Source organism: Mus caroli, unplaced genomic scaffold (genome assembly GCF_978045245.1).
Source record: "Mus caroli unplaced genomic scaffold, Mus_caroli_1 scaffold_5, whole genome shotgun sequence".
Lineage (NCBI taxonomy): Eukaryota > Metazoa > Chordata > Mammalia > Rodentia > Muridae > Mus > Mus caroli.
Window position 1 is genome coordinate 122966416 of NW_028227260.1, and position 26621 is coordinate 122993036.

The 26621-nt window shown below is 35.5% G+C and overlaps 1 protein-coding gene across 2 annotated transcripts in view; it reads right to left on the reverse strand.

The window, feature by feature from the left end:
• Positions 1–26621, reverse strand: part of Tenm1 (teneurin transmembrane protein 1) — an 889421-nt gene that overhangs the window by 712041 nt on the left and 150759 nt on the right. For both annotated transcript variants that reach the window (XM_029473263.2, XM_029473264.2), the window contains one exon: positions 17767–17796. The gene's annotated coding sequence lies outside the window, so the exon portion shown is untranslated. The remainder of the gene's footprint in view (positions 1–17766; positions 17797–26621) is intronic.

Genomic DNA, 26621 nt, shown 5'->3' on the forward strand with positions numbered 1-26621 from the left:
CCTTTAATTAGTGATAAATAGACTGAATTCAGAGCTAATATTCAGTTAAGCAAAAAATGTGGTGAAGTTGAAACTTTAGCCTCAAGACAAATATTATCTTTCATTTGAAAGATACATTTAGCTGTGTGCCAGAATATCATAAAATCAGAAAGTTCCAGATGATGATTTAGTTTTAAAAAACAGTCTATGAATGGTTAACTGATTTATTTTTTCCAAAATAATCAAATATTTAGATATTGCTTAGAGAAAACTTTAAAAGAACAATTGGGAAAATAAACACAAAATGTAGTGTCTTCCACAAATATTTTTATTTCTTTATTCAGTTCTGGCTTTTGATGCCTTAGATTGAGTCCAATTTTAAGACTTCAAATTGATAGGGAAGATATCAGAGAATATAAAGAAGACACATGGAGGAGGGGAGGGTACCATTATTCTGTACACTGCCTTTCATGACATGACCCTTGCAAGGGAAATCTGAAAGGAAAATGTGTGAGACTGAAGTTAAATGGCAAGTGAAATTATTGTGTTTACAGCAACCATAATATGCATGCCATGCTGGAAAGATACAAAATGCATCACCATAAAAGCATGTTTGGTGGTTTCTACAAGTAGTTGTGAGGCTTTAGGAAAACACAGTTATTTTCTTCTCCTGTGCCTGTCACTTTTAAAATTGTGAAAATCTCATTTCCAGAAAAAAATAGTCAAGCTTCATGACATATATATAAACATATATGTATTAATATAGATGAACATTCAACCTTCTGTTTTGCATTGAATATTCAATAAAAAGGTCACATTATATTCATAAATGATTATGCCTACCCAAACTCTATACAATAGTTATCATTCCCAAGTTTACATGAGTAAAGTTAGGCCCACAGAATTTTGGGAACTTGAAGGAGACAATGCAACTCATAAGTAGCAGAGTTCTCAATTTAATTATGTTTGCACTTAACTTTTTCTTCTAACAGGAGAAGACACTGAAAAGCTTTAGAACAGCCAATTAATAAATGCAATACTTTTGTGCAGGAATTCTCTATTTTATTACCCCGATTATAATCTTCCCCCCCTTTTTTTTTCAATTTCTGTGCTCAAAGGTGCACCTTCTGTGTTCCTATATTCCTGGTAGTGGTCATGGTGATTCATATGCAGAAGATATTCAACCCATGTTTTGCTAATGAAGGAAATCATTTTCTTTTCCCTTTGAGATAGGGTCTCATCTAGCCTTGACTAGCCTAGATCTCTCTATGTAGATCAGGCTGGGGTCAAATTTATAGAAACCTACCTGTGTTTGCTTTCTGAGTGTTGAGATTAAAGACAGTAACCAGCACACTCACCAAGAAAAGGCATTTTTGTAATGGGAATTCAATAAAACCATTTGAAAATGCCCATCCTACCCACATTTCTTTGGTCCTCACAATGATAAGCCAGTTCCAAAAGCGAAGTGATTGGTGCAAAGAATCACAGGTAACCTAATAAATGAAGCTTAGACTGTCTAACAAAGGCTTTCATTAGAGGCCTACAACAACGTATGGATTTGAATTAAAAGTTAATCAATAATCAGGTTGTCCTATCGTGACTCATCTGGAAAAACAATGTTGAAGGAAACAAGAAGATATTCTAGAGCACTGTTTTTAATCTTGAAAGTTAGAGACAAAATTATTTTGAACAGTTATTAACAGTTCAAAATGTTAGACTCCCCCTACCATTCTGATGCTTAGAAATGAATGGCTTTTACAATTTCTATCTTTCATGTCTTATAATCACGGATTGTCTTAACAATATTGAAGTGCTTAGCCCAGGCTGGCCTTGAACTCCTGATTCCACTGCCTCTGTCTCCTTCAGCAAATCCTACCTCCCTGTACCACCACAACTGGAAGAATAACATTATCAACCAACCAGATCCCCCAGAGCTTCCAGGGACTAAACCACCAACCAAAGAGTACTCATGGAGCGACCCATGACTCCAGGGGCATATGTGGATGGCAGAGGATGGACTTGTCAGGCATCTGTAGGAAAAGAGACCCTTGTTCCTGTGAATGCTTGATGACCCAGCATAAGGGAATGCCAGGGTGGGGAGGCAGGAGTAGGTGGGTGGGGGAACACACTCATAGAAGCAAGAGGGAGGGGGATAGGATAGGGGGCTTCCGGAGTGAACAACTGGGAAAGGTTTGAAATGTAAATAAAGAAAATATCCAATAAAAAGGAATAATTATAAAAGATTAGTCACAGGCCAAAAAAAATAGAAAATACCCAATAAACAAACAAACAAACAAACAAACAAACAAAAAAGAGTATTGAAGTACATCAATGCCCCTACCATTTAGTATTTTCATATTATGCTGATGAATTTTTAAAAAGAAAAACTATTTGCTACAATTTTAACTGCAACCAGGCAGTGCATATCACTGATTATAGTAATTTTTAAATTTCAATTCCAAATTCTTATACTGGTCATCAAAGCTAGTGGAAATAAAAGCAGATTTTAAGAAAGAAATTCTTGGATAATTAGTACATAAGAATGATTTAATTAAATATCTTAAGGAAAGATTTGAAAAAATATTTCCATGTGAAGAAAATGGTGATTTTTAAATACCTTACGAGATGTATTCTGCTTCTCTGAAGAGATGAATAAAGTGAAATTGAAACATTTGTTCCAGAATCAGATGCATCAGACCGTTTTTTGTTTGTTTGTTTTTTGTGTTCTTTTTTAATTAAAGAGAGAGGGGAGGGGAAGGAGCAACAAAGATAAAAGATAGGAAGGAAGTTAGAAAGGTGAAGAGCAAAGAAAAAAAGAAGAGATGAATAAAGAGCTTTTATGTAATGGGTATTTAAAAAGGTACAAAAAAAAATCTCAGTGTTGTTCCTCACATCTAAGACTGTCATTATGCCCCTGGGGCTAACAGAAGTATAATCTTGCTGTATATACACCACAGTGCTGATTTACAATGATGCTTCTTAAGTATTTAGAGATGAAAACTAAGGTGAATTTGTAAGGAGAACAACAGAAGTATGACATCTAAAAACCAACACAGAAAAAAATCTGTATGCTCAAATGAACACCACCTTCTTAATTGATTCTGATTCTTAATTTGATTACCAGGTATACACACTGTCATTTCTCATAGTGGTTTTGTGATTACTTGTTGACAATAATCTATAGGGTTTTCTTTTTTAAATTTTTTATTAGGTATTTTCTTCATTCACATTTCCAATGCTACCCCAAAAGTCCCCCATACCCTCCCCCCCAGTCCCCTACCCACCCACTCCCACTTCTTGGCCCTGGCATTCCCCTGTACGGAGGCATATAAAGTTTGCGTGTCCAATGGGCCTCTCTTTCCACTGATGGCCAGCTAGGCCATCTTCTGATACATATGGAGCTAGAGACAACAGGTGATCTATAGGGTTTTCTTATAAGCTGCTTGTGAGAATGATCACTATTGTCCTGGTGATTTTGACCAAAGACCATTTTAGATAGGTTGAATGCATAACATACACACACATACCTAACCCCAAATAAAATTTGATTGGTCCCCGAAATCAAACCTATCCTTAGTGAAATAAAAAAACACAGCAGTGTAAGTATTGAATAATTTCCAAGGTCCCAAAATACCAAATACCAAAATAACCCCCAAAATATCCAACAATTCTGTAGCAAATATAGCACTGGGATTAGTGTACAGCCTGAGGTAACTGTTACTAGAGGAAATCTATTTATGAATATGTTCTTGTAAGGTAACATATATATGTATATATACATATAAACATATATACACATGTATATATATATATTTATATATTTCCATGAAGATGATATAAAATGTGCAAGAAGTGATATATATTTTGAGGCAAATGAGTGGAAGAGAAGTGAGGAGGTGAATAGGGCTATTTTATTTATCTTGATTATTATAATATGATTTGAATATTAATACTCATATACATATAAGGATATTAATATATATTTAGCCATGAATATTTATTGCTTTCACAATAACAAGGGAGGAATGCAGATATTAAGAACAGAAGAAAGGAGGCTGCCGAGTTGGCTCAACAGTTAAGAGCACTGACTGCTCACCCAGAAGTCCTGAGTTCAATTCCCAGAAACCACATGGTGGCTCACAAACAATCTGTAATGGGATCTGATGCTCTCTTTTGGTGTGCCTGATGACAGTGACAATGGACTCAAATACATAAATAAATAAATCATTTTTCAAAAAAAGAGAAAAGAAAATTAGAAAAAGAAGAAAAGCACACTGATGCTGGTAGCTAGTTGTAGTCAGTAATTTTTTTGTACTTGTATTTACATTTTCTACATTGAATCATTTAACGTGTCATTTTGTCTCCATGTTAAAATTGTGTGTTGTAAATGTCCTTTTATATAGTATGTGAAAAAGTAATGGAATTAAATTAGCAAATAATGTAAGCACTATGACAGCTGTTACATTAGGTGAAGTGAGATTGCCTTGGCAAAGGAAAAATATGTGAAATCTGTTTAATGATATCAGGTTTTATTGTTCAATCTGTGAACAATTAAAAATAAATAAAGATCCTTTTATCTAAGAGGAAACCTAAGATTTTAAATTAGGGTCTATCTGATTTTCATGCAGATATAGGACTGTACAGTGGAAGACTTATTATCAGTGGTAACTTGAAGGTTTCTCCAAGAAGAAACTTTATGGACTCAAGGAAAAAGCAACACACATAGTGTGTGATTTCAGCACACATAATATTTCCCATTGTAGAGCAGAATGTATTTGAAAATAGCAAAATGAATATTTTCAAGAAGCATTCTACCCCAATGTAGGTTGAATATAGTAAAAACATAAAACAGCAGGAACCTTAAAAGGCAATCGGAATGTTGCAAGTACTAAAACTTAACAGAAATATGAAGAAAGGGCATAGTCAATTAACATAATTCTCATCCATAATCAGCAGCAAAGTTAGAAACTGAAATGTGGAGTTGTTTTTTATCTGTCATGGTGACAAAGAAGAGGGATTCATAGTATCCAATATTAACAAACATTTTCAAGTATTGTCATCAAGAAAATATATTGCTCCCTCTACTACACCTTTATCAAATCCTAAGATGTACATTCTTTTACTAGTAAGAGTTCATCCTCCAGATATATTTTGTACTTTCTTGTAAGCAGATATCAAAGAATGTCCATGCAGCATTTTTGCAAGCCCTTGAAAGAACAAATTCCTCAGGAGGGAAATGTTTAAATAGATCTTGATGCATCCACATAAAAAAAAATATACTCAAAAGAATGGCAAAAATGGATTTATGCTGTTATAGGAAGATTCTGAAAACATTGTTAGTAAAAATACATCATGAGACTGTGGAGTGTTGGGGAAAGGCAGGAAATAGTGACATTGCCTACTAATAGGCTATCAAAACGGATGGTGTGATTATAGACTACAGTGAGAAGACAAGGGGACTAAAGTTTTAATAGAGCCTCTTCCACACTATATGAATATTTTCCTGCATATATATTGCTCTTACCATACTCTTATTTCTATATATTTCCTACATTATCATTAATATATTTAATAAATATAGTCCTATCATTTTCATATATCCATAGAACCATCATAAAAATTAAAGTAAAACATTTTAGCTATCATCATAAAATTAAAGTAAAACATAATCAATCTCAGGAAAAGAAATGTTCTCATCAGCATGCATTCCTCATTTCCTACTTTCATCTCAGAATTCTACTCCAACTTACAAAATAATTTTTCATCTGTGGATATAGCTGTGTTTTCAAACTTGCTATTTTTAAATTTATAACTAAAATCATCAATAGTTATGACATACATGATGCTTTTATATATTGCAATTTTATATTAAGCTAATTAATTATATATTAGATTAATTACCACGTGCTATTCTCATAGATAGTCTTGTGATGAGTACAGTTCAGATTCACTTTCTTATTATATTTTTATGTTATACACTCTGTGGTGGTTTGGATGAGAATGGACACCATGCACTCTTATATGCTTGGTCCTTAGTTGGTAGAGATGTTTTAGGAGGGATTAGGGGTTATGGTTTTATTGGAGAAAGTATGGGACTGACAGTAGGGTTTGTGGTTTCCAAAGTCTATTTCATTCCGATTGGTGCTCTGTCTCTTGCTTGTGGACCAAGTGTAAGCTATCAGCTACTGCCCCTGTTGCCATTCCCCCCAACAAGACCATCAGGTATTTACTCTCTGCAATTTGAAGCAAGCCACCAATTAAATGCTTCTTTTTATAAGTTATCTTGTTGTTTCTTTATAACAAGAGAAAAACAACTAAGATATTCCCTTTTCCTCAAAAAGCCATCTATTTTTCAGTATAAAATATCGATAACAGCGTTACATTATTCCAATGTTTCAAAGATCAAGTTTTTCCTTTCTATTTTTCGTTCATGTCCCAGTGAGGTAATCTGAAATCTGAAGAATTAGAACCTGAATAATGCAACACATTCTCCCTGTATCAATGCGTGATGGTATCTGTATGTGGAATTTTGTCTGTTCTTTAGCACTCACTTTCAGCTCAAACACCGGTCTAGATAGTACTGTGAAGGAATATTTTAAGTGGTATTAAAATTTAAGCCAGTAGACACTAAGTAAAGCTCATTATCCTCTATAATGTGGGTAAGCCTCATCCAGGCAGTTGGTAGCCTTAAGGAAAAAGACTGAGGTCTTCCAAAGAAAGAATCTTTGCTGTTAGACTGCCTTCAGACTCACGCTGGAACATTCACATTCTTCATGGTTCCTTGCAAGGCTGCCATGCAGATTGCTAGCTCCACAATGGCATAAGCGAGTTTCTTGAGAGTCTCACCACTGCTATAACATCCCTATGTCTCTTTATCCTATTTTTCGTGGTTCTTTGTGATGAGAAATCTTCATTTAAATTTTATTAGATTTGTAATCAGCTAGGTGACACACTGCTTTCCATATGTAAGATAGTGTTTCCAGGGAGGTTTATATGACAAGGGATGGTTAAATCCAAATGAGAATCACACCATACTATAGACTGTTGTACTAGAATGAATAAAAATGATAAAAAGGGGATGCCAGTAAGTAGTGGCTTCTCTCTCTCTCTTTCTCTTTCTCTCTCTCTCCTTTCTGACTTTGGATGTAATGCCATTGTTTGCCTCATGGTCCTGCAATGTCCATTTCTCCAAAGGCTCTACTGTACATTCAAACCATTCCTTGTCAGGCTTTGGTGAAAGTGCAAGAAAATCAAGAATGAACAAACAAACAAACAAACAAACAAACCTCTGTTTATCTGAAGAACCCTGACTAATAAAAGCACCAGTCCCTCTTGGTATTAGAAAATGATTCTCAGGTCATTTCTGTCGAGTTTAATCATTTTATAGTTCAAAAAGTTGACAAGAATTTAAGTGGTATGTATGAATATGCACAGAGACCATAATGAAAAAGGGGCAATCTAAGGATTATTTAGGATGACAATTTACAATTAAAAAATATAAAAAGCATAAGAGAATATGGTCATGAAAAGTTTTCCCAGAGCTGTGAACTTGGAAAAGTTGAAGGGTAAAGCAGAATTATAAAATTATTATTTTAAACATATACAATGTGTTGAAAAACATCCCGTTTCCTAGTTTCCCTAAACTACTTTATAGTATAATTATATGGTTCCTGGAGGCTAGTTATAATTGAATTATAGGGTGTCTTATTCACAGCATAGCTGGAGAAAAAAATTGCTCAGCTCTGCTTTGCGGTTCTCTAAACACCAGCTAGAATACTCATGAGGCAGCTTATAATTCAATTATAACTCCCCTCTGGGAACCATATAATTATATATAAAAGACCTAAGCCATCATATGTTCTCCAATTATTTTTTGTTATGAAAGGATTTGTCTAAAGTCTTATATTAAATTTGAATAGGTACGAATCACTTTGAACCTCAAGATTTACCAAGATACTAAAATAATAAAGCATATTCACCCAGGTGTAAGGTATATGAATAAATTTACTTACCCAAAGGAAAATAATGCAAAATATGTATACATTTCTCTGGACATACACATAAACACACACACACATACATACATATACAACACATCACATTAAATTATACATGCATATATATAAAAAAACCACTATTCACATGAATAGACTTAGAAAGTGCATAAGAATATCTCTAAAACTCTAGATATATTAGAAATAAAATTTGGAGCACATTAGTATTCAAAATAAGCAGGGTGAGCACTGACATCGCTTGTATCAGTGTTCTAGAGATGACAGACAAAATGTATGGATATGTACAGGTTATATGAAAATTATATAAGTGGTTTGGATATATGAGGAGTTTGGTAATTCAGTATCTAAAAGGAAGAATTTGTGTGTGTGTATATGTGTGTGTGTGTGTGTGTGTGTGTGTGTGTGTGTGAACTACAAGTATATATACTTATTTCCAATTACCTAATTTATTTTTGAATATTATACAGGGTTATATAAGGTCTCTTCATATAAATGCATAGTATTTCATGAGATAACTCACCCATATCCCACTCTCTTCTGACTTCTTCCCCTTCCTTTTAGGCAACCCCCTCTCTCCTCAGACACTTTTGCTTCTACTTTCATGTCATTAGTGTATATATTAGATACTTAAAAACATACAGGACCCACAAATGCATTCATCTTTTAATGGACATTACAAGAAGTTAGTACTTAAAATTGCTTGTACAATAACTATGCCTTGAAGCTAAAATCAGACTAATGCCTAATGGCAATTCCTTAACGGTACAAAATAGTATGCCTAGTGTAGAATAAGTCATGAGGACAATTGATTTTGATCATATTCATTGGAAACTTGCTCTCCCTCTCTACCTCATTCATTTATTCATTTGCCATATAGTCACAGAACACTTGCTCTGTGATTAGCATCATGCTTTTCTTCACTACACATAGATAATTTGAAAATGCATTTGATCACATGAACACACACACACACACACACACACACACTTCTTCTAGGAGGACATATCTCATTATTTCATTTAAAAATGAATTGAAAAATCTGTCACTTGTTTAATATTTCACATATTCTCTTTGCTTAGCACTGTGCTTGGCTAGAATATTCAGGAAACAAAGGTGTATCCATAGCAGACCATGTTCTAGCAAACTTTATGTTTTAGCTGAAGAGCTAATAGGAGCTTATAGAGGAAACCCAGAAGTTGACAATGAAAAGTGGAGAAGATAGTTAAATATGGAAATATAGAGATAAGAAGAGCCACAAATTATGTATATTCTCCATGTTTGCCTATGAGATATTATGAGACTGTAGTGTGGTTTTTCTAATAATTCACTCTTTTCATGTCTAACCAATGTTCTTAAGTAACAGAGGGAAATTTAAGATTCTAGGCTGTGAAGTCACAATGTATGGATTTCAGCTTCAACACTAACTGACCATGATATAAAAAAATAATACTTGGCCTCTTTATGCCTCCATGTGGTCATATGTAAGAGAAAGACAATAAGAGAATTGATATCAAAAGAGTGAAACTCATTGAAAAAATTGGTATGGGATAAATATTTTGACTAATTTTTGGTGCATAGAAAGTACTTAGAAAGTTAGCACTTATATTTGTCATTGCCTTCTCTATCATCATCATTTTAGTAATATTGGAAGGAGATAGAAAGTAAATTTACTAGTTTATAAATCACTTGTTGCTGGATGTTAAGAGGTAAAAATAATTTCGTACCCAAGACAAGACCTTTACTACCTAAACCTTATACAATGCATTAATGATACAGACTGGAAAAGTGCAGCAGAGGTAGAGGCATTTTATTTAGAGAAAAATTAAAAACAAATAATAATACTGTTAGAGTCAGTGATGTAACAATTTTCATATGAATCCTTGGGTAAATAACTAGATAACATTTATTAAATATCTGTCTTTTCAGTAAAAAAAAATGTTACTTTTAGACTAAAAGAATAGATGAGCATCACCAATAATAAATTGAAGGCCATGATTCATAAAATGAATATTAAGTAGCTAATATTTTCTGACCCTTAGCAAAGACTTCTAAGAATATTGACTTATCTTTACACTAGAAAGTTCATGGCACTAAATATCAGTAGATGTATACTCAGAACAAGACAATGGATTAGTTTATGTTCTTTTAAAATAGAATAAACAAGTTGGTAGGAGAAGGAAATGGGTAGTTATACCTCACATCAGTGAGGCATCTTATAAAGTCCTTCAAAATACTCTCTCTCTCTCTCTCTCTCTCTCTCTCTCTCTCTCTCTCTCTCTCTCTCTCTCTCTTTCTTTCTCAATCTCTCAGACACACGCATATGATTAATATTAATATAATTAGATTGAAATATAAATGAATGAACACTAATACCAAAGGAAGTAAAGAGATTTAATCATTGTTTTCGTGCAGAGAGAGACAATGAATTTCTAGCTGTATCTATATCTGGTGAGTTAGCAGAATGATGCAGATGAGTGATCCCTATCCAGATGACTGTAAAGGTTACCTCTGAAAATTAAAAGACAGATTCCTAGTTTCATACCATCTTCCCCCTAAATACCTAATGCCTGTGTCTGATTTTACAATCCTCATCTTCAAAAGGTCATTAGGTCAAATATATTCAGAAGACAGTGACTGGCATAATTAAATGTGCCATGCTTGTATGCATTTCATGCCATTTGTCATGAAAGGGCTGTGAAGAACTCAAGTAACTGAAATAGATGACTTCCAAAATATTTTTCTTTTTTTATTAGATGTTTTCTTCATTTACATTTCAAATGCTATCTGAAACTCCCCTATACCCTCCCGCTCCTCCTCCCCTACCCACACAGTCCCACTTCTTGGCCCTGGCTTTTCCCTGTACTGGGGCATATAAAGTTTGCTTGACTAAGGGGCCTCTATTCCAATGATGACTGACTAGGCCATCTTCTGCTACATATGCAGCCAAAGACATGAGCTCTGGGGGTAACTAGTTAGTTCATAATGTTGTTCCACCTATAGGGTTGCAGACCACTTCAGCTCCTTGGATACTTTTTCTAGCTCCTCCATTGGGGCCATGTGTCCCATCCAAGAGATGACTGTGAGCATCCACTTCTGTATTTGCCAGGTACCTGCATAGCCTCACATGAGACAGCTATATCAGGGTCTATTCAGTAAAATCTTGGTGGCATGTGCAATAGTGTCTGCATTTGGTGGCTGACTATGGGATGGATCGCCAGGTTAGTGTTACAACTGGTGGTTATCATGTAGAAGAATGCAAATTGATCCATTCTTATCTCCTTGTACAAAGCTCAAGTCTAAGTGGATCAAAGACCTCCACATAAAACCAGAGAGACTGAATTTTATAGAGGAGAAAGTGGGGAAAAGCCTCTAAGATATGGGCACAAGGGAAAAATTCCTGAACAGAGCAGCAATGGCTTGTGCTGTAAGATCAAGAATCAACAAATGGGACCTCATAACATTGCAAAGCTTCTGTAAGGCAAAAGATACTTTCATCAAGACAAAAAGGCCACCAATAGTTTGGGAAAGGATTTTTACCAATCCTAAATCTGATAGAGGACTAATATCCAATATATACATAGAGTTCAAGAAGCTGGACTCCAGAAATTCAATAACTTCATTAAAAATGGGGTACAGAGCTAAACAAAGAATTCTCAACCAAGGAATACCAAAGGGCTGAGAAGCACTTGAAAAAATGTTCAACATCCTTAATCATCAGGGAAATGCAAATCAAAACAACCCTGAGATTCCACCTCACACCAGTCAGGATGGCTAAGATCAAAAATTCAAGTGACATCAAATGCTGAAGAGGATGTGGAAAAAAATGAACACTCCTCAATTGCTGGTGGGATTGCAAGCTTGTACAACCACTCTGGAAATCAGTCTGGTAGTTCCTCAGAAAATTGGACATAGTACTACCGGAAGATCCAGCAATTCCTCTCCTGGGCATATACCTAGAAGAATGAAGTATTGCCAAACTACATATTAGATTCAGATAGGTCCATGAATGCTGTAATAATATTTTGATTTTTACTTTTGACTATAGAAGAGCTTGCTGCTTGACTCTGGGGTGAATGGTTTTTTTTTTAAATATTTTTTATTACGTATTTTCATCAATTACATGTCCAATGCTATCCCAAAAGTCCCCCATACCTTCCCCCCACTCCCCTACCCACCCACTCCCACTTCTTGGACCTGGCGTTCCCCTGTACTGGGGCATATAAAGTTTGCAAGTCCAATGGGCCTCTCTTTACAGTGATGGCCAACTGGGACATCTTTTGATACATATGCAGCTAGAGTCAAGAGCTCCGGGGTACTGGTTAGTTCATAATGTTGTTGCACCTACAGGGTTGCAGATCTCTTTAGCTTCTTGGATACTTTCTCTAGCTCCTCCATTCGGGGCCCTGTGGGGTGAATGTTTTAAAGACAGGCTTTCTCCAAATTACAGTAACCTCTTTTCTTTCTCATTCCTATTTACATATTTTTGCCAAAATGTGTCATTTATTGAAATTTAATAATGCTTGGCATAAAAAGAAGTAAAAGGCCCCTACATATTCTTTATCGATGGAGGATTTCAGGCAGAAGGACTTTATTTTCAGTTGTGTTTTCTTGAGAAACAGAAGAGACAGATCAGATCATGAATGTTTCCCTTTCACCATATGAGAACAATAGTTTTTCAGGGTATATAAGAAATACTAACTACACATTCTTATCACGTGCCCCCCCCCCAAAAAAAAAAGAGTGAACTTTTCTTAGAATCTAAGCCAAGTCATCTTGGGTTAAAAATCCAACTCCTCGAACATTTACTAACAAGAAGGAAGGTTTCCAACTATTTTAGACCATTTATTTCCAAAGACGATATTAATGTCCTCATAGATTTCACTCTATTGTATTGATTGCAACCTTCAAGATGGAACAAATTTTGTCAGATAATCCAAGGGAAAGAATGTGAAATTTGTTGACACAAAAAGGGGTGTGTTATTAATAGAGTGTAGTATTTTTTTTGCCTATTTCTTTCTGTTTAAAAGGTATTACTTTCTGCTTATCATTTTAACATTTTCACCTTCTCCATTGTGTCACATTTTCACCTCTTTAGTTACCCATGTTCATTCATAAAAGGTAATGTTCTTTCACAGACAACTGGTGAGGTAAAACAAAGTTCTGTCATGGTAGGGCTTGTATGATTATATTTAAGTTTGAAGTTTACCTAAGTAGTTCCTTACTTCTGTTTGTTGTTGTTGTTTATTTGTTTGTTGGTTTTTATTTGTTTTGCTTTGTTTTGTAGGAAGATGTATTTTTGTTTGTTTGATTCAGCAGAAAGTTTTTACATTTTCAAACCTTTACCTAGAGAAAATTACTTGAGGTACCCTTCTAAACCTTTATACTCCCCTACTTTTTTATCCCATCCTTTGTCAGGAGAACAGGGAAATGCAAATCAAAACAACCCTGAGATTCCACCTCACACCAGTCAGAATGGCTAAGATCAAAAATTCAGGTGACAGCAGATGCTGGCGAGGATGTGGAGAAAGAGGAACACTCCTCCATTGTTGGTGGGATTGCAAGCTTGTACAACCACTCTGGAAATCAGTTTGGCAGTTCCTCAGAAAATTGGACATAGTACTACCAGAGGATCCAGCAATACCTCTCCTGGGCATATATCCAGAAGATGTCCCAACCGGTAAAAAGGACACATGCTCCACTATGTTCATAGCAGCCCTATTTATAATAGCCAGAAGCTGGAAAGAACCCAGATGTCCCTCAACAGAGGAATGGATACAGAAATTATGGTACATTTACACAATGGAGTACTACTCAGCTATTAAAAAGAATGAATTTATGAAATTCCTAGCCAAATGGATGGACCTGGAGGGCATCATCTTGAGTGAAGTAACACAATCACAAAAGAACTCACACAATATGTATTCACTAAGTGGATATTAGCCCAAAACTTAGGATACCCAAGATATGAGATACAATTTGCTAAACGCATGAAACTCAAGAAGAATGAAGACCAAAGTGTGGACACTGTGCCCCTTCTTAGAATTGGGAACAAAACACCCAGGGAAGGAGTTACAGAGACAAAGTTCGTAGCTGTGATGAAAGGATGGACCATTTAGAGACTGCCGTATCCAGGGATCCATCCCATAAGCAGCTTCTAAACGCTGACACCATTGCATACACTAGCAAGATTTTGCTGAAAGGACCCAAATATAGCTGTCTCTTGTGAGACGATGCAGGGGCCTAGCAAACACAGGAGTGGATGCTCACAGTCAGCTATTGGATGTATCACAGGGCTCCCAATGGAGGAGCTAGAGAAAGTACCCAAGGAGGTAAAGGGATCTGCAACCCTATTGTTGGAACAACATGATGTACTAACCAGAACCCCGGAGCTCTTGTCTCTAGCTGCATATGTATTGAAAGATGGCCTAGTCGGCCATCACTGGAAAGAGAGGCCCATTGGACTTGCAAACTTTATATGCCCCAATATAGGGGAATGCCAGGGCCAAAAGAATGGGAATGGGTGGGTAGGGAAGTGGGGGGCGCTATGGGGGACTTTTGGGATAACATTGGAAATGTAATTGAGGAAAATATGTAATAAAAATATTAAAAATTAAAAAAAAAAGTTGGCTTTGAAATAGCTTGCAATTTTCTAAAATTTCAGCAAAAAGTTGATTTAGAATTGACCTGCAGTGTCTTGAAAGACACATGCTTTTTCAAAAAAGAGAGAGTAATAACTAAGAGTCTAGCACCATACACTGAAGCACACAGAATTTTACATAAAACACTCTGATTTGCATTGTTGGAGAAAGAAATACAAAGTCATAACAAGCCACTGACTTGGAAATAATCAGAACTGTTACTATGATTCACTGCGAATTACAAACTGTCCTGGTAGAAGCCAGCTAAAATAAAAAAAGGGAATGATGTGACAATTTTATGGTAATTTCATCACAATTTCCATTTGTGATTAATTCTGCTATATCAGTCTCCATAAGACATTTATTCATCTCAATGACTCCTTCTTTGTTTGATATAGAAAAAGTTTAGAAAGCTAATTAGGAAATAGTAAGGAACCAAAACAGAAAACAAACAAACAAACAAAAAAAAACCAAAAAACAAAAACAAAAACAAATAAAAAACCAAAACCAAAACCAAACCCCAAAAAAACTAGGTTCTTTTTTTTTATTGTAGAATGGTAAAAGACTGAGAAGAAAGGTATAGAAGTTTAACAAATCCAGTTATGAATTTAACAAATAAGAAGTCATCAAGTTTCTGCAAGGACTCAGGTATCACCTCAGAAAACTGATGGACAGATCTGTTGAACAATAAAATGAAAGTGTGTAAGTTAAATCTAGGTATGACATTTGGGGTATAGTGGTAAACATGTCTAATAAAATGTTTCTGTAGATATTACAAAGCAATATGAGTATCTATAAGTGAAGTGCATTTTGAGAAGGGAAACATTTGAGTCCATTCTAAACAAGGATTTCTCATCGGTCCTTCATACAAAGCTCATCAAATAGATGTATCTCGTGTTCAGTGTTTTTCTTCACCATAAACATTTTAACTTTAGCTCATTATTTTGCATAGTATGTGATTTCTCTTCACGCATGTGGTTGATCCCTTCTGGATACCATCATGGAGTCAGCCTATTTTCCAAACAAAAATCTCATATTCCAAACTGAACAAATTACTTCTTCCCCAAAGCAGCCAGATCTCTCCATTACTAATTAGGATTTTATGTACAGTAAAACGTTAATTAAATGAAGCTCAACTAATGAAACATTTAATTTCATGTTCTATACTCAAACTTTTATGAGAAAAAAGAAGCATTGTGACTAAGCAAGCAGGTATCTTGGATTTACTAAAAGAGAAACAGTTTCATCTCCCAAGAAATGATGTGCTGTTACAAGGATTCATTCCACTATCCAACTTTGTCTGAACAATAGTAATTGGTTTCAGAATAAAGAATATGAGCCCCTAAGAAATATTACAAATACTAAAGTAAAACACAATTATCTTCTCTAAACTGTACTTACCAAGATAATTAAATGGACTACAGTTTTATAATACATTTCAATGACAAAGACTGAAATAAAAGATAAATGTGCTACTTAATTTTAAAGTGCCTTAATTAGCATTTGCCTCTCTACATATTATAGTTAATTAAGACTTATCCATGTTACAAATGTTTGTTTATCACTGTTAAGTGTGAAGAAAAAAAGAATAGTTTATCTTTATCTCTATAAGTATCACTGATAAGGTATCTAGGTGTTTATAAAACATGAATAAATTAATGCAGAAACCTGCGAAGAAGCAGACTAGACTTTTCATGCTCAGAGTTGTTAGCTCTGTATTTATATATTGTTTTGGACCAATATAAGTGAGATACAAAATTATAACTGATGAATGTATTATATGAATATATCTCTATTAAACCATAAGAACTAGATTTTCTCTTACAGCTCATCAAAACTAGTATTTCTTAATGATAAATGTACAATGAAAATATTGGACTTTCCATGAGTTCTGTAGTTTTTATACAATGAACTGACTCCACAATTTACAAATTAGAAACAAACATGTTTCTGCTGGAACCAAAAGGTGCTCAGGAATGTTTTTCCTTTTCACGCTATAATTCTCAGAAACAAAGAAGGATGCTTTTCTTCTGTTTTATTGGGAGTATATCTTGTGTATTTATTTTATATCATTGCTACTCTAAAATCAATCTGATGATGTTTTAAGAGACAATAAAAGCCAGAACTATAAAGCATAGATTTATCTATCAGTGACAGCATTGCAAGAAGAGCCATTTACAGTAATTTGTCAGTAATTTATAAGGGTACTAGTTGGGGGCCGAGACATCGGGATTTTCTTTGTGTTATCAAACTAAAAACTTCTCAGTTTTAAAGGAAGAGTAATTCCTGGTAAGTTAATTGCTCACGCAGGGACTATCATCAGACATGTTTTGAAGAATGTAATGAACAGGAACTATTCAGAAGTTTGAGGAAGAAACTGTAAGGCAATAGTGATGAACCTTTCAGGTCTAACAGAACTTGTCACAACTCCCACATTTTAGCTCTCATTTAGTATTTAAATTCCTTTAATGCTATGCCATGTTCACACAATAATAATGTCACATAAATGAACTTTTATTGGTCAAGGCTATAGTGATAGACATTTGCCTTATTACATTGAGAAATTAAGAGGCTGAGGCAGGTAGATCACTGAGAACTTAAGGGGTTCTCATTATTTAGCCTTGGGCTAAATAATGAATTCATGCCTCAAAATATCCAAAAGAAACAAGACTGCCATTAAAACGCAACATCAAAATAAGGACCTTAAAAAATAAGGCATAACATTGTCCTTAGACTCCCCTCCAAACACAATCAAACTCATGGTAAAAACACAACAGTGAGACTTCATAGGCCATTAGTCTAAAAAAAAAAAAAAAAAAAAGCTCCCCAAGTATTAAAGTTAAACTTTGTGTATCACATTGAGTCACAAGACATGCCCTATTCTAATATTACTCTAAGCATTAAGTAATTTCTGTTTGCTATAGAAGTATTTTTTACCAGAAAGAAATTTAGCAATTTATGAAAACATTAAGAATAACAATAAGAAAAAAATATATCCCCCCTACCCCATCTCCATTTTAGTTTGATAGCTGGAGTACTGGTGGTGTTTGGAGAAAGAAGATAAATTGAGGAAGAAGAGATTAAAAGCATTCTAAAACTTAATGAATAATCAACTAAAAATATCACATACTTACTTTGCTGAAATGGTCAATCATAAAATGTACCTGTAAAAATAAAAATGCAATTTCAATTTCCTTGATCTTTTATGTTTATATTATCAAAAGATGATAGAACAGCTTTAAAATTTTATAACAGAAAGGTAAGCTGAGCAAAAATGGGCTTTTACAAATTTCACCATGAATATTTCTTCACCTTTATAAAGGTGATTAAAACTTAAATTAGGAGTAATATGTGATGGTTTTCCCTTCTGTATCTTACCTATCAATACTGATTTTTCCCATGGCGTTGTAGGTATGTGGGTAAGAAAATCATCATTCTCAGAATAAATCATAGCATGCTAGTGGGCAGGAAGCACTTTCTGCCAAGGTTCCTGTCCAGTTTATCACTTCAAGGTCTACCTAGTGCATTTTTACTTCATTAATCAATGTTTGAACACTTAACAAGTTTATTCCCAGTCAGGGTAAATCACTCCCACACCCTATTACTGCAGGGCTGAGTTGGAGCAGATTATTGCCATGAGAGATTACTAGGATGCTTGACAAACGAGCCTATAATGTTTCATTCTTTCCCTGTCAGGTAAAATTTAGTGGAATTAGGATTGACATCAAAGGCATTTCTGAAAAGGTCATGATCTTATCACATCACTTAGATCAAGCACTGTAAGGATTTGTTTCAAGATGGGTAGGAAATCTTTACAACTCTAGACAACTTAGATAAGACATTTGGAGGTCCTCCCTATCCCAGTACATTATCGAATCTCTTGGAGAGTTAAAGGGCATAGTGTTGACAGAACTACTTAATTAAATAACTCACAAGATTTGAAGGTTAGTGCTTGTATGATACTTGATCACAAATTATTTTACACACAGGGTTCACAATACTACCTTTACCCTACACACTCTCAATGTGGTCACTTTGCTATATCCTATCTTAAATGAAAATCTATTCTTGCTTACTCACCTGCCACATCATAACAAATAAAAGATACCACATCAATATTCTATGACCTAAACTCTTCCCAAATTTGTGTCTGTGATGGGTAGTGTTTTCCATTTGACAGGATTTGGAATTATTTACAAGATAAGTCTCCAGATACACTTGTGGGTGACTAACCTCTTGTCATGATTTTTTTTATTATTTTTATTTTTTTACATTCCAGTTGTTACCCACCACAGGTCATGATTTTAATGAATTACATTATGTTTGTTGTGATGGGAAGAACATTCTAAGAGTGTGCAGCACCATTTCCTCAGCCAGGATCCAGGATTGCATAAAAAAGAACGTGTACTGAGTACAAGCATCCATCAGAGTCTGCTCCCTGATCATGAATACTATTTAACCAGCTGTTTCAAATTCCTGCTTTCTTGACTTCCTGCCATGATGCATTAAATCTTTGAAATGTGAGCCATAGTAAATTATTTTAAAGTTTCTTTTGTGATAATATTTTAACAAACAGGAAAAGAAATCAAGCTTCATGTCTTGTTACAGCACTAGACAGCTACAGCCAGATTAGCCTAATTCCTAGCACCATGTGGGGTAGCCCACTACTCTATCATTGATGCATGTTACTTGTCACACACATTCTACCCGTCCTTTACCAGTGCCAGTTCTGAAGTCAAAAGATTCTAATATTCACATTCCAATAGGACAGATACTTTACACTATTAAAGTCTATAAGAAAATAAATTATTGAACTTATTACACACTCACTTCAGCATTAATATTATTTCCCTATTCTTCCTGGTTCTTTGTCATATTTCCTCACCATCTAGGAAAAACACAGCCCATCATTTCCTACTAAAGGCCCATGAGTTGAGAAGACAATTACTGATTGCTTTAAAGATAGTCAAACATACCACTTATAGTATAGTACTATAAGATCACCATCATACAGCATTTGGCACTTTAATTCCATCATGGTTCATTCACTTAGCACTTTGAAAAAACCTAGCTCTTGGCTTATAACTGACAAGATAAAATTCACTCACATGAAATCTGTAATTAATTATGTTTTACATGATTCATTGAATTGGTCCATGATGACCACAAATCAATTTTGGAATCTTTGTGTCATTCCCAAAATACCTGTTATGCTCATTTGCTTAACTCCTTATCTCTGCCTGCATTATAGGTAACCATCCATCTGCTTTCAGTATTTATAGGGTTTTTTCCTAGAACATTTCATATGAACATGATCATATAATATCTTTTACATCTAGGGGTTTTTCATTTAGCATAATGTTTTGAAGAATTATTACTTGCTTGGGGGAAAACAACTTCTGAATACTTGAATATGTGTTGAAGGACTCTTTTATACATTATAATTCAATTTTGGGGAAATGCAAGAATGTGGGTTACAGGATATGGTTCCTATAAAAATGTGTTCTGCAGATTACATGTCTTTGGAGGTTATATCTTGTTTTTGTCTGACCTTCCTGCTTCCTGTCTACCATGTTTTATGTGGCTCCATTACACTACACACCTCTAACATGATGTACTATAACACCAAATCCTCAGGAAAAAAAAACATGAACCAAAATAAATCTTCTTTATTCCATTAAGTTATTATGTTAGATGTTAGCGATAGCAAAAATTCACACAGATACTTTAGGTATTAGGCATAATATTGTTATAAAAATATAGTCATGTTTTGTTACAAACATACTTTTGTTCCTTTTATATATATACCTAGAAATATTTGATTAGATTATTTTTGCACATAATACATTTTTGTTGAACTTTCTTTCATATCAAAATAACATACCACAGAAATGTCAGTTTAAAATCAAACCAAATCTCCTTGACTCCAGAATTTACAGCATTTCCACATCCTGTGCAGTCACTAATCCTTAAAGTCCTATTTCTGTAACATCACTATAGGATTCTAAATTGATTTTTCTTAAAAGTTGTCATTTTCCATAAGACCATTAATTTTCTTGTCTATATCTTCTTCTTTAAAAATAAATACGTTCAAAAGCCATAGCTCCACACTGGAGCATGTGTGAGTATGATACTCAGCCATATATAACCAGGCTTAGCACACATGTAATCTCAAAACTTGGGAGGTAGAGCTACATTAAGAAGTTCATGGTTGTGCTTTGCTATGTATGAATTTAAAGCCAGCCTGGAATATATGAAACACTGTTTGTATGTATGTGTCCTTGTCCTACAATTAGGTTATAAATATTTGAAAATTAATATATATAGTCCATAAATACACTGTAGAGAAGGAGCATAATTGTTTAAGTAAAGTTATTTATTATGACTTTTTAAAAACCCATAGTGTTTTTGTGCTTAGTCTTTTAATATCAACAAAGTACTAGAAATTGAAGATCCATCAAGATATACACTCAGATCACTCCATAACTTGTTCTTTATCTGGAATTGTTCCAGAAACATGAGCTGAATTTTATGTTATAATTTTTTAAATCTTCATACGTGTTTGAACTTGGAATTTTTCTATACTTTTTCCAGACTGATTAAAAGCTACTTATTATGGGCAAATACTGTGTGCTTTTATTTTATATCCTGCTGACCAACACACTAACCAATAAGTACATTTTGATAAAACACTTCTTCCAGTATTTGAAGTGCCATAAAGTCTTTCTCAGAGCTGTGTTCTTTTTCTAGGAGAGGGGAATTTGCCTTTAGTCTATGGGCAAAAGCTACTAATATTGTCTTATATATCTTTGGAAATACTGCTGTACATCCCAGGCTTATATCTTCTTTCCTGCAATATAGACAGTGTTGAGGCAAGAAAATCTCAGTATTGTTTCTTTCTCCTGAATCATCCTCTTAGTGCACTTACTCTGAGTCCTCAGTTGTGCAATTATTAGATGTACTATTCAGTCATTTTGTGTGGATGGCAGTAATACACCTACTTAAGATTTTTTATGTTTTATTAACTTGATACAAGTGTACAATATTTTATTGTCTTTGTCATACTCATCATACTTGAAAAATTCATGAACATTCTTTTTTTCTTTTGGAGTTGAACTGTTATAAGTTTTTTTTTAAATATTTTTATTAGGTATTTTCCTCATTTACATTTCCAATGCTATCCCAAAAGTCCCCCATACCCTCCCCTCCCCGACTCCTCTACCCACCCACTCCCACTTTTTGGCCCTGGCGTTCCCCTGTACTGGGGCATATAAAGTTTGCAAGTCCAATGGGCCTCTCTTTCCAGTGATGGCCGGCTAGGCCATCTTTTGATACATATACAGCTAGAGTCAAGAGCTCCGGGGTACTGGTTAGTTCAGAATGTTGTTCCACCTATAGGGTTGCAGATCCCTTTAGCTCCTTGGGTACTTTCTCTAGCTCCTCCATTGGGGGCCCTGTGATCCATCCAATAGCTGACTGTGAGCATCCACTTCTGTGTTTGCTAGACCCCGGCATAGTGGAAATTTCCTTCATAGAACAACCTGCTGACCTGGTTTCTGTGCTTTGGATATACCCTATATAAGCTCCTTTATGTCATGAAGTGTATACTTTCATTTTCTGCAAAACATTTCCTTCTTTAGAGAAAAACATTATATAAATTTGACATGTGGACATTAAATACCATCATATTTCAAAAGCAGTTGAGGATTATCTACATTAAATTGATAGAAAATACTGAGCATGAAATTTGATAAGCAGAAAATAATTGAAAAAATGCGAATTTCTCCATAATTTTCAACCAGAAGTCTATTTCAACAATTATTTTATTTTTAAATAGCATATTATCTTATATATAGTCTTTAAATTACCTAAAGTAGTATGTTCATTTCAATTAGATAACATTTATACAGTTAATAATAGATCTTGTTACCATGGAACCATAACTGAGTATTTTAGCTCAAGCATTGATTTTTCAGCAATTAAGCCCCTAGCTCTAATGTTTCATTAACAGATTTTTATATGACTGTAATTATTTGGATGAGAATGTTGAAAACATTTCCTAGTTGCAAATGACACTTGAATTGGAAGAACAGCAAAGGCTGAAGCAACTGCAATTAAAACCTAAAAGACAGAATATGATGCAGGTGACTGAATCAATATTAGACAAAATGTTTTCTTATTGGCGAGAAAATTTGAGATTAAGAAAGTATGTTCTCAAATCACCCAGCTTGATACTGTCTCTACTTCTATGATTAACAATCCACCTAATAAATGCTCCATCGTAACCGGAAAATGTATTAATGAGTAAGGATGGGGTGAATCCCTTGAAGTTATTTTCCCTGGGCAAATGGAACAAGGGCATTATTAGTGGTTTAATAATCTGCCAATTCTGTGACCATATATCACCTGTTCTAATAGTGTTTGTGTCCAGGAGTCTCATTATCCTACATCTGGACTTGAAGCAGAAGTATTGATCATTTTCTTTGTGTTCTGGACGACTGCTTCAGAGTAGTACTTGCTAATTAAAATGTGATAGCTAGCCTAAGTGTAGAAACAGATGGAGAAAGACAATGTTTTCATATTGGATTACTCTCACTGAAGGAATGCCATAAACATATTATCATAACTCATACAAATGAAGAAAATTAGGGGAGAATCTGGAGCATGATGACAGAGGATGCATATGGAGATACGTTGGCAGTGACTAGGGCATTTGAAGCAGATGATCAACTCTTGTGATTCTGGAGGGAGAAGAAGCAGTATGACAGGGAAATGCCAGAAGAGAAAGTCTTTTACAGAGAAGTTTAAGATGTACACTTAGCATCCATCTGTCTAAACAAAATTTCCGAATTCAAAGTGGTTACATAGCTCCAAAGAGGCAGAACTGTAGTGTGAACCTAATTTAGTTGTTTTAAGTAGGAATTGTGCTTGAATATTTGTAAACTAGATAAAACCAAGGCAATGTTTTGATCAGTCATCAGGTTGAATCTTATAATAATGCCCTGAAATGTATTAATAAGTCTCTGTAAATTTCAGTTGCATAATTCATAATTATTGGGAAAAATTCTGGGGATTATACTGAGTGTTTAACCCTTTAAAATAGATACTTAATAAACATGGGTTATTATAATTAAAATTAATTATTTCTTAAGAAAATGGTGACAACAAATGTTGAAGAGAATGTGGAGAAAGGGGAATACTTCTCCATTGCTGGTGGGATTGCAAACTGGTGCAACCACTCTGGAAATCAGTCTGGAGGTCCCTCAGAAGATTGGAAATAGATCTACATGAAGACCCAGCTATAACACTCTTAGGAATATACCCAAAAGATGCCCCACCATGCCACAGGGGCACATGTTCCACTATGTTCATAGTGGCCTTATTTGTAATAGCAAGAAGCTGGAAGCAACCTAGATATTCCATGACAGAAGAATGGGTACAGAAAATGTGGTTCATTTGCACAATGGAATACTACTCAACAATTAGGAATAAGGACATCTTGAGTTTTGCAGGCAAATGGATGGAAATAGAAAATATCATCCTGAGTGAGGTAACTCAGACCCAAAAGGATGTGCATGGCATGTACTCACTAATAAGGGGACATTAGCCAATAAATAAATAAATAAATAAATAAATAAATAAAGTTCGAATACCCAAGATACAGTCTACAGAACTCGAAAAGGTCAACAAGATGAAGTGCCCAAGTGAGGGTACTTCAGTCCCACTTGAGAAGAAAGCAATCACATATTGGGAGGAGGGAGGGAACTGGGAAGGAAAGTGGATGGGGGATTGGGGGGATGTAGTAGTTGGAGAGGAGAACCTGATCTGGTATTGGGTGAGGGAAAAGAACTGAAGCCCTGACGGCCAGCAGAAAAAGTTTGGAGCTGAGATGAAAGGATGCACCATCTAGAAACTGCCATATCTGGGGATCCATCCCATAATCAGCTTCCAAATGCTGACACCATTGCATACACTAGCAAGATTTTGCTGAAAGGACCCAGATATAGCTGTCTCTTGTGAGACTATGCTGGGGCCTAGCAAACACAGAAGTGGATGCTCACAGTCAGCTATTGGATGGATCACAGGGCCCCCAATGGAGAAGCTAGAGAAAGTACCCAAGGAGCTAAAGGGATCTGCAACCCTATAGTTGGAACAACAATATGAACTAACCAATACCCCCCCTGGAGCTCGTGTCTCTAGCTGCATATGTATCAGAAGATGGCCTAGCTGGCCATCAGTGGAAAGAGAGGCCCATTGGACTTGCAAACTTTATATGCCTCAGTACAGGGGAACGCCAGGGCCAAGAAGTGGGAGTGGGTGGGTGGGGGACTTTTGGGATAGCATTGGAAATGTAAATGAAATAAATACCTAAAAAAAAGAAAGAAAGAAAGAAAGAAAGAAAGAAAGAAAGAAAGAAAGAAAAGAAAGAAAAGAAAGAAAAGAAAAGAAAGAAAGAAAGAAAGAAAGAAAGAAAGAAAGAAAGAAAGAAAGAAAGAAAGAAAGAAAGAAAGAAAGAAAGAAAGAAAAGAAAGAAAGAAACCAAGCAACCTTGGGAGGTAGGTGGTGGTGGGGACTCTCCAGAATGTACCAGAGACCTAGGAGGTGAGAGACTCTCAGGACTCAAAGGCTGTAGATAAAATGCAGGACAGTAGAGAGAGGGAACTTACAGAGTCCGTCTCCAGCAGGAAGACAGGACATCAAGTGAGGGATGGGGTTGCTATCCCACAGTCAAAACTCTGACCCATAATTGTTCCTGTCTGAAAGAATTACAGGGCTGGAAATGGAGAGGAGCCTGAGAAAAAGAATGTCCAGTGACAGGCCCAAAGTGGGATCTAGCTCAAGGGAGGTCCCAAGGCCTGACACTATTACTGAGGCTATAGATGGCTCACAAAAAAGGAATCTATCATGACTGCTCTCTGAAAGACACAACAAGCAGCTGAAAGAATCAGATGTAGATATTTGCACCCAACCAATGAACAAAATAGCTGACCCCTGTTGTTGAATTAGGGAAGGCTGAAAGAAGCTGAAGAAAAGGGCAATCCTGTAGGAGGACCAGCAGTCTCAATTAATCTGGACCCCCAAGATCTCTCAAACACTGGACCACCAAACAGACAGCATGTACCAGCTGATATGTGGCCCCAACACACATACAATAGAGAACTTCCATGTCTGTGTTCATTCAGAGATGATGCACCTAACACTCAAGAGACTGGCGGCCTCATGGTATTTAAAGGTCAGGTGGAGTGGCAGGTGAGGACATCCATGAGGAGACAGGGGGGTGGAGAGGAGGTATGGGATGTGGAACAGTTGGAGGCTGGATCGGGGAGGGGAATAAAATAGGGAGTGTAAAAACTAACCACCCAATGCAGACACTATTGCATATGCCAAAAAGGTTTTGCTGACAGGACCCTGATATAGCTGTCTCTTGTGAGGCTATGCCAGTGCCTGGCAAACACAGAAGTGGATGCTCACAGTCATCTATTGGATGGAACACAGGGCACCCAATGGAGGAGCTAGAGAAAGTACCCAAGGAGCTAAAGGGATCTGCGACCTATAGGAGGAACAACAATATGTACTAACCAGTACAATATGAACTAACCAATACCCCCAGAGCTCGTGTCTCTAGCTGCATATATAGCAGAGGATGGCCTAGTCGGCCATCAGTGGGAGGAGAGGCCCTTTGGTCTTGTGAAGATCATATGCCCCAGTATGGAAAAATGCCAGGGCCAGGAAGCAGGAGTGTGTGGGTTGGGGAGCAGGGCGGGGATACAGGGGGCTTTGGGGGTAGCATTTGAAATGTAAATGAAGAAAATATCTAATAAAAATTCCTTAAAAACTAAAAAATAAATAAATAAAAGAAACAGCAAAAAAAAAAAAAAAAGGAAAAGAAAAGATAAGTGCATCTGTTCACCATACCTCATTATTCACTGCTTATTTGTAGAAGTTTATCTTATTTGTAGTTTTCATTCTTCAAATACATAATATACCT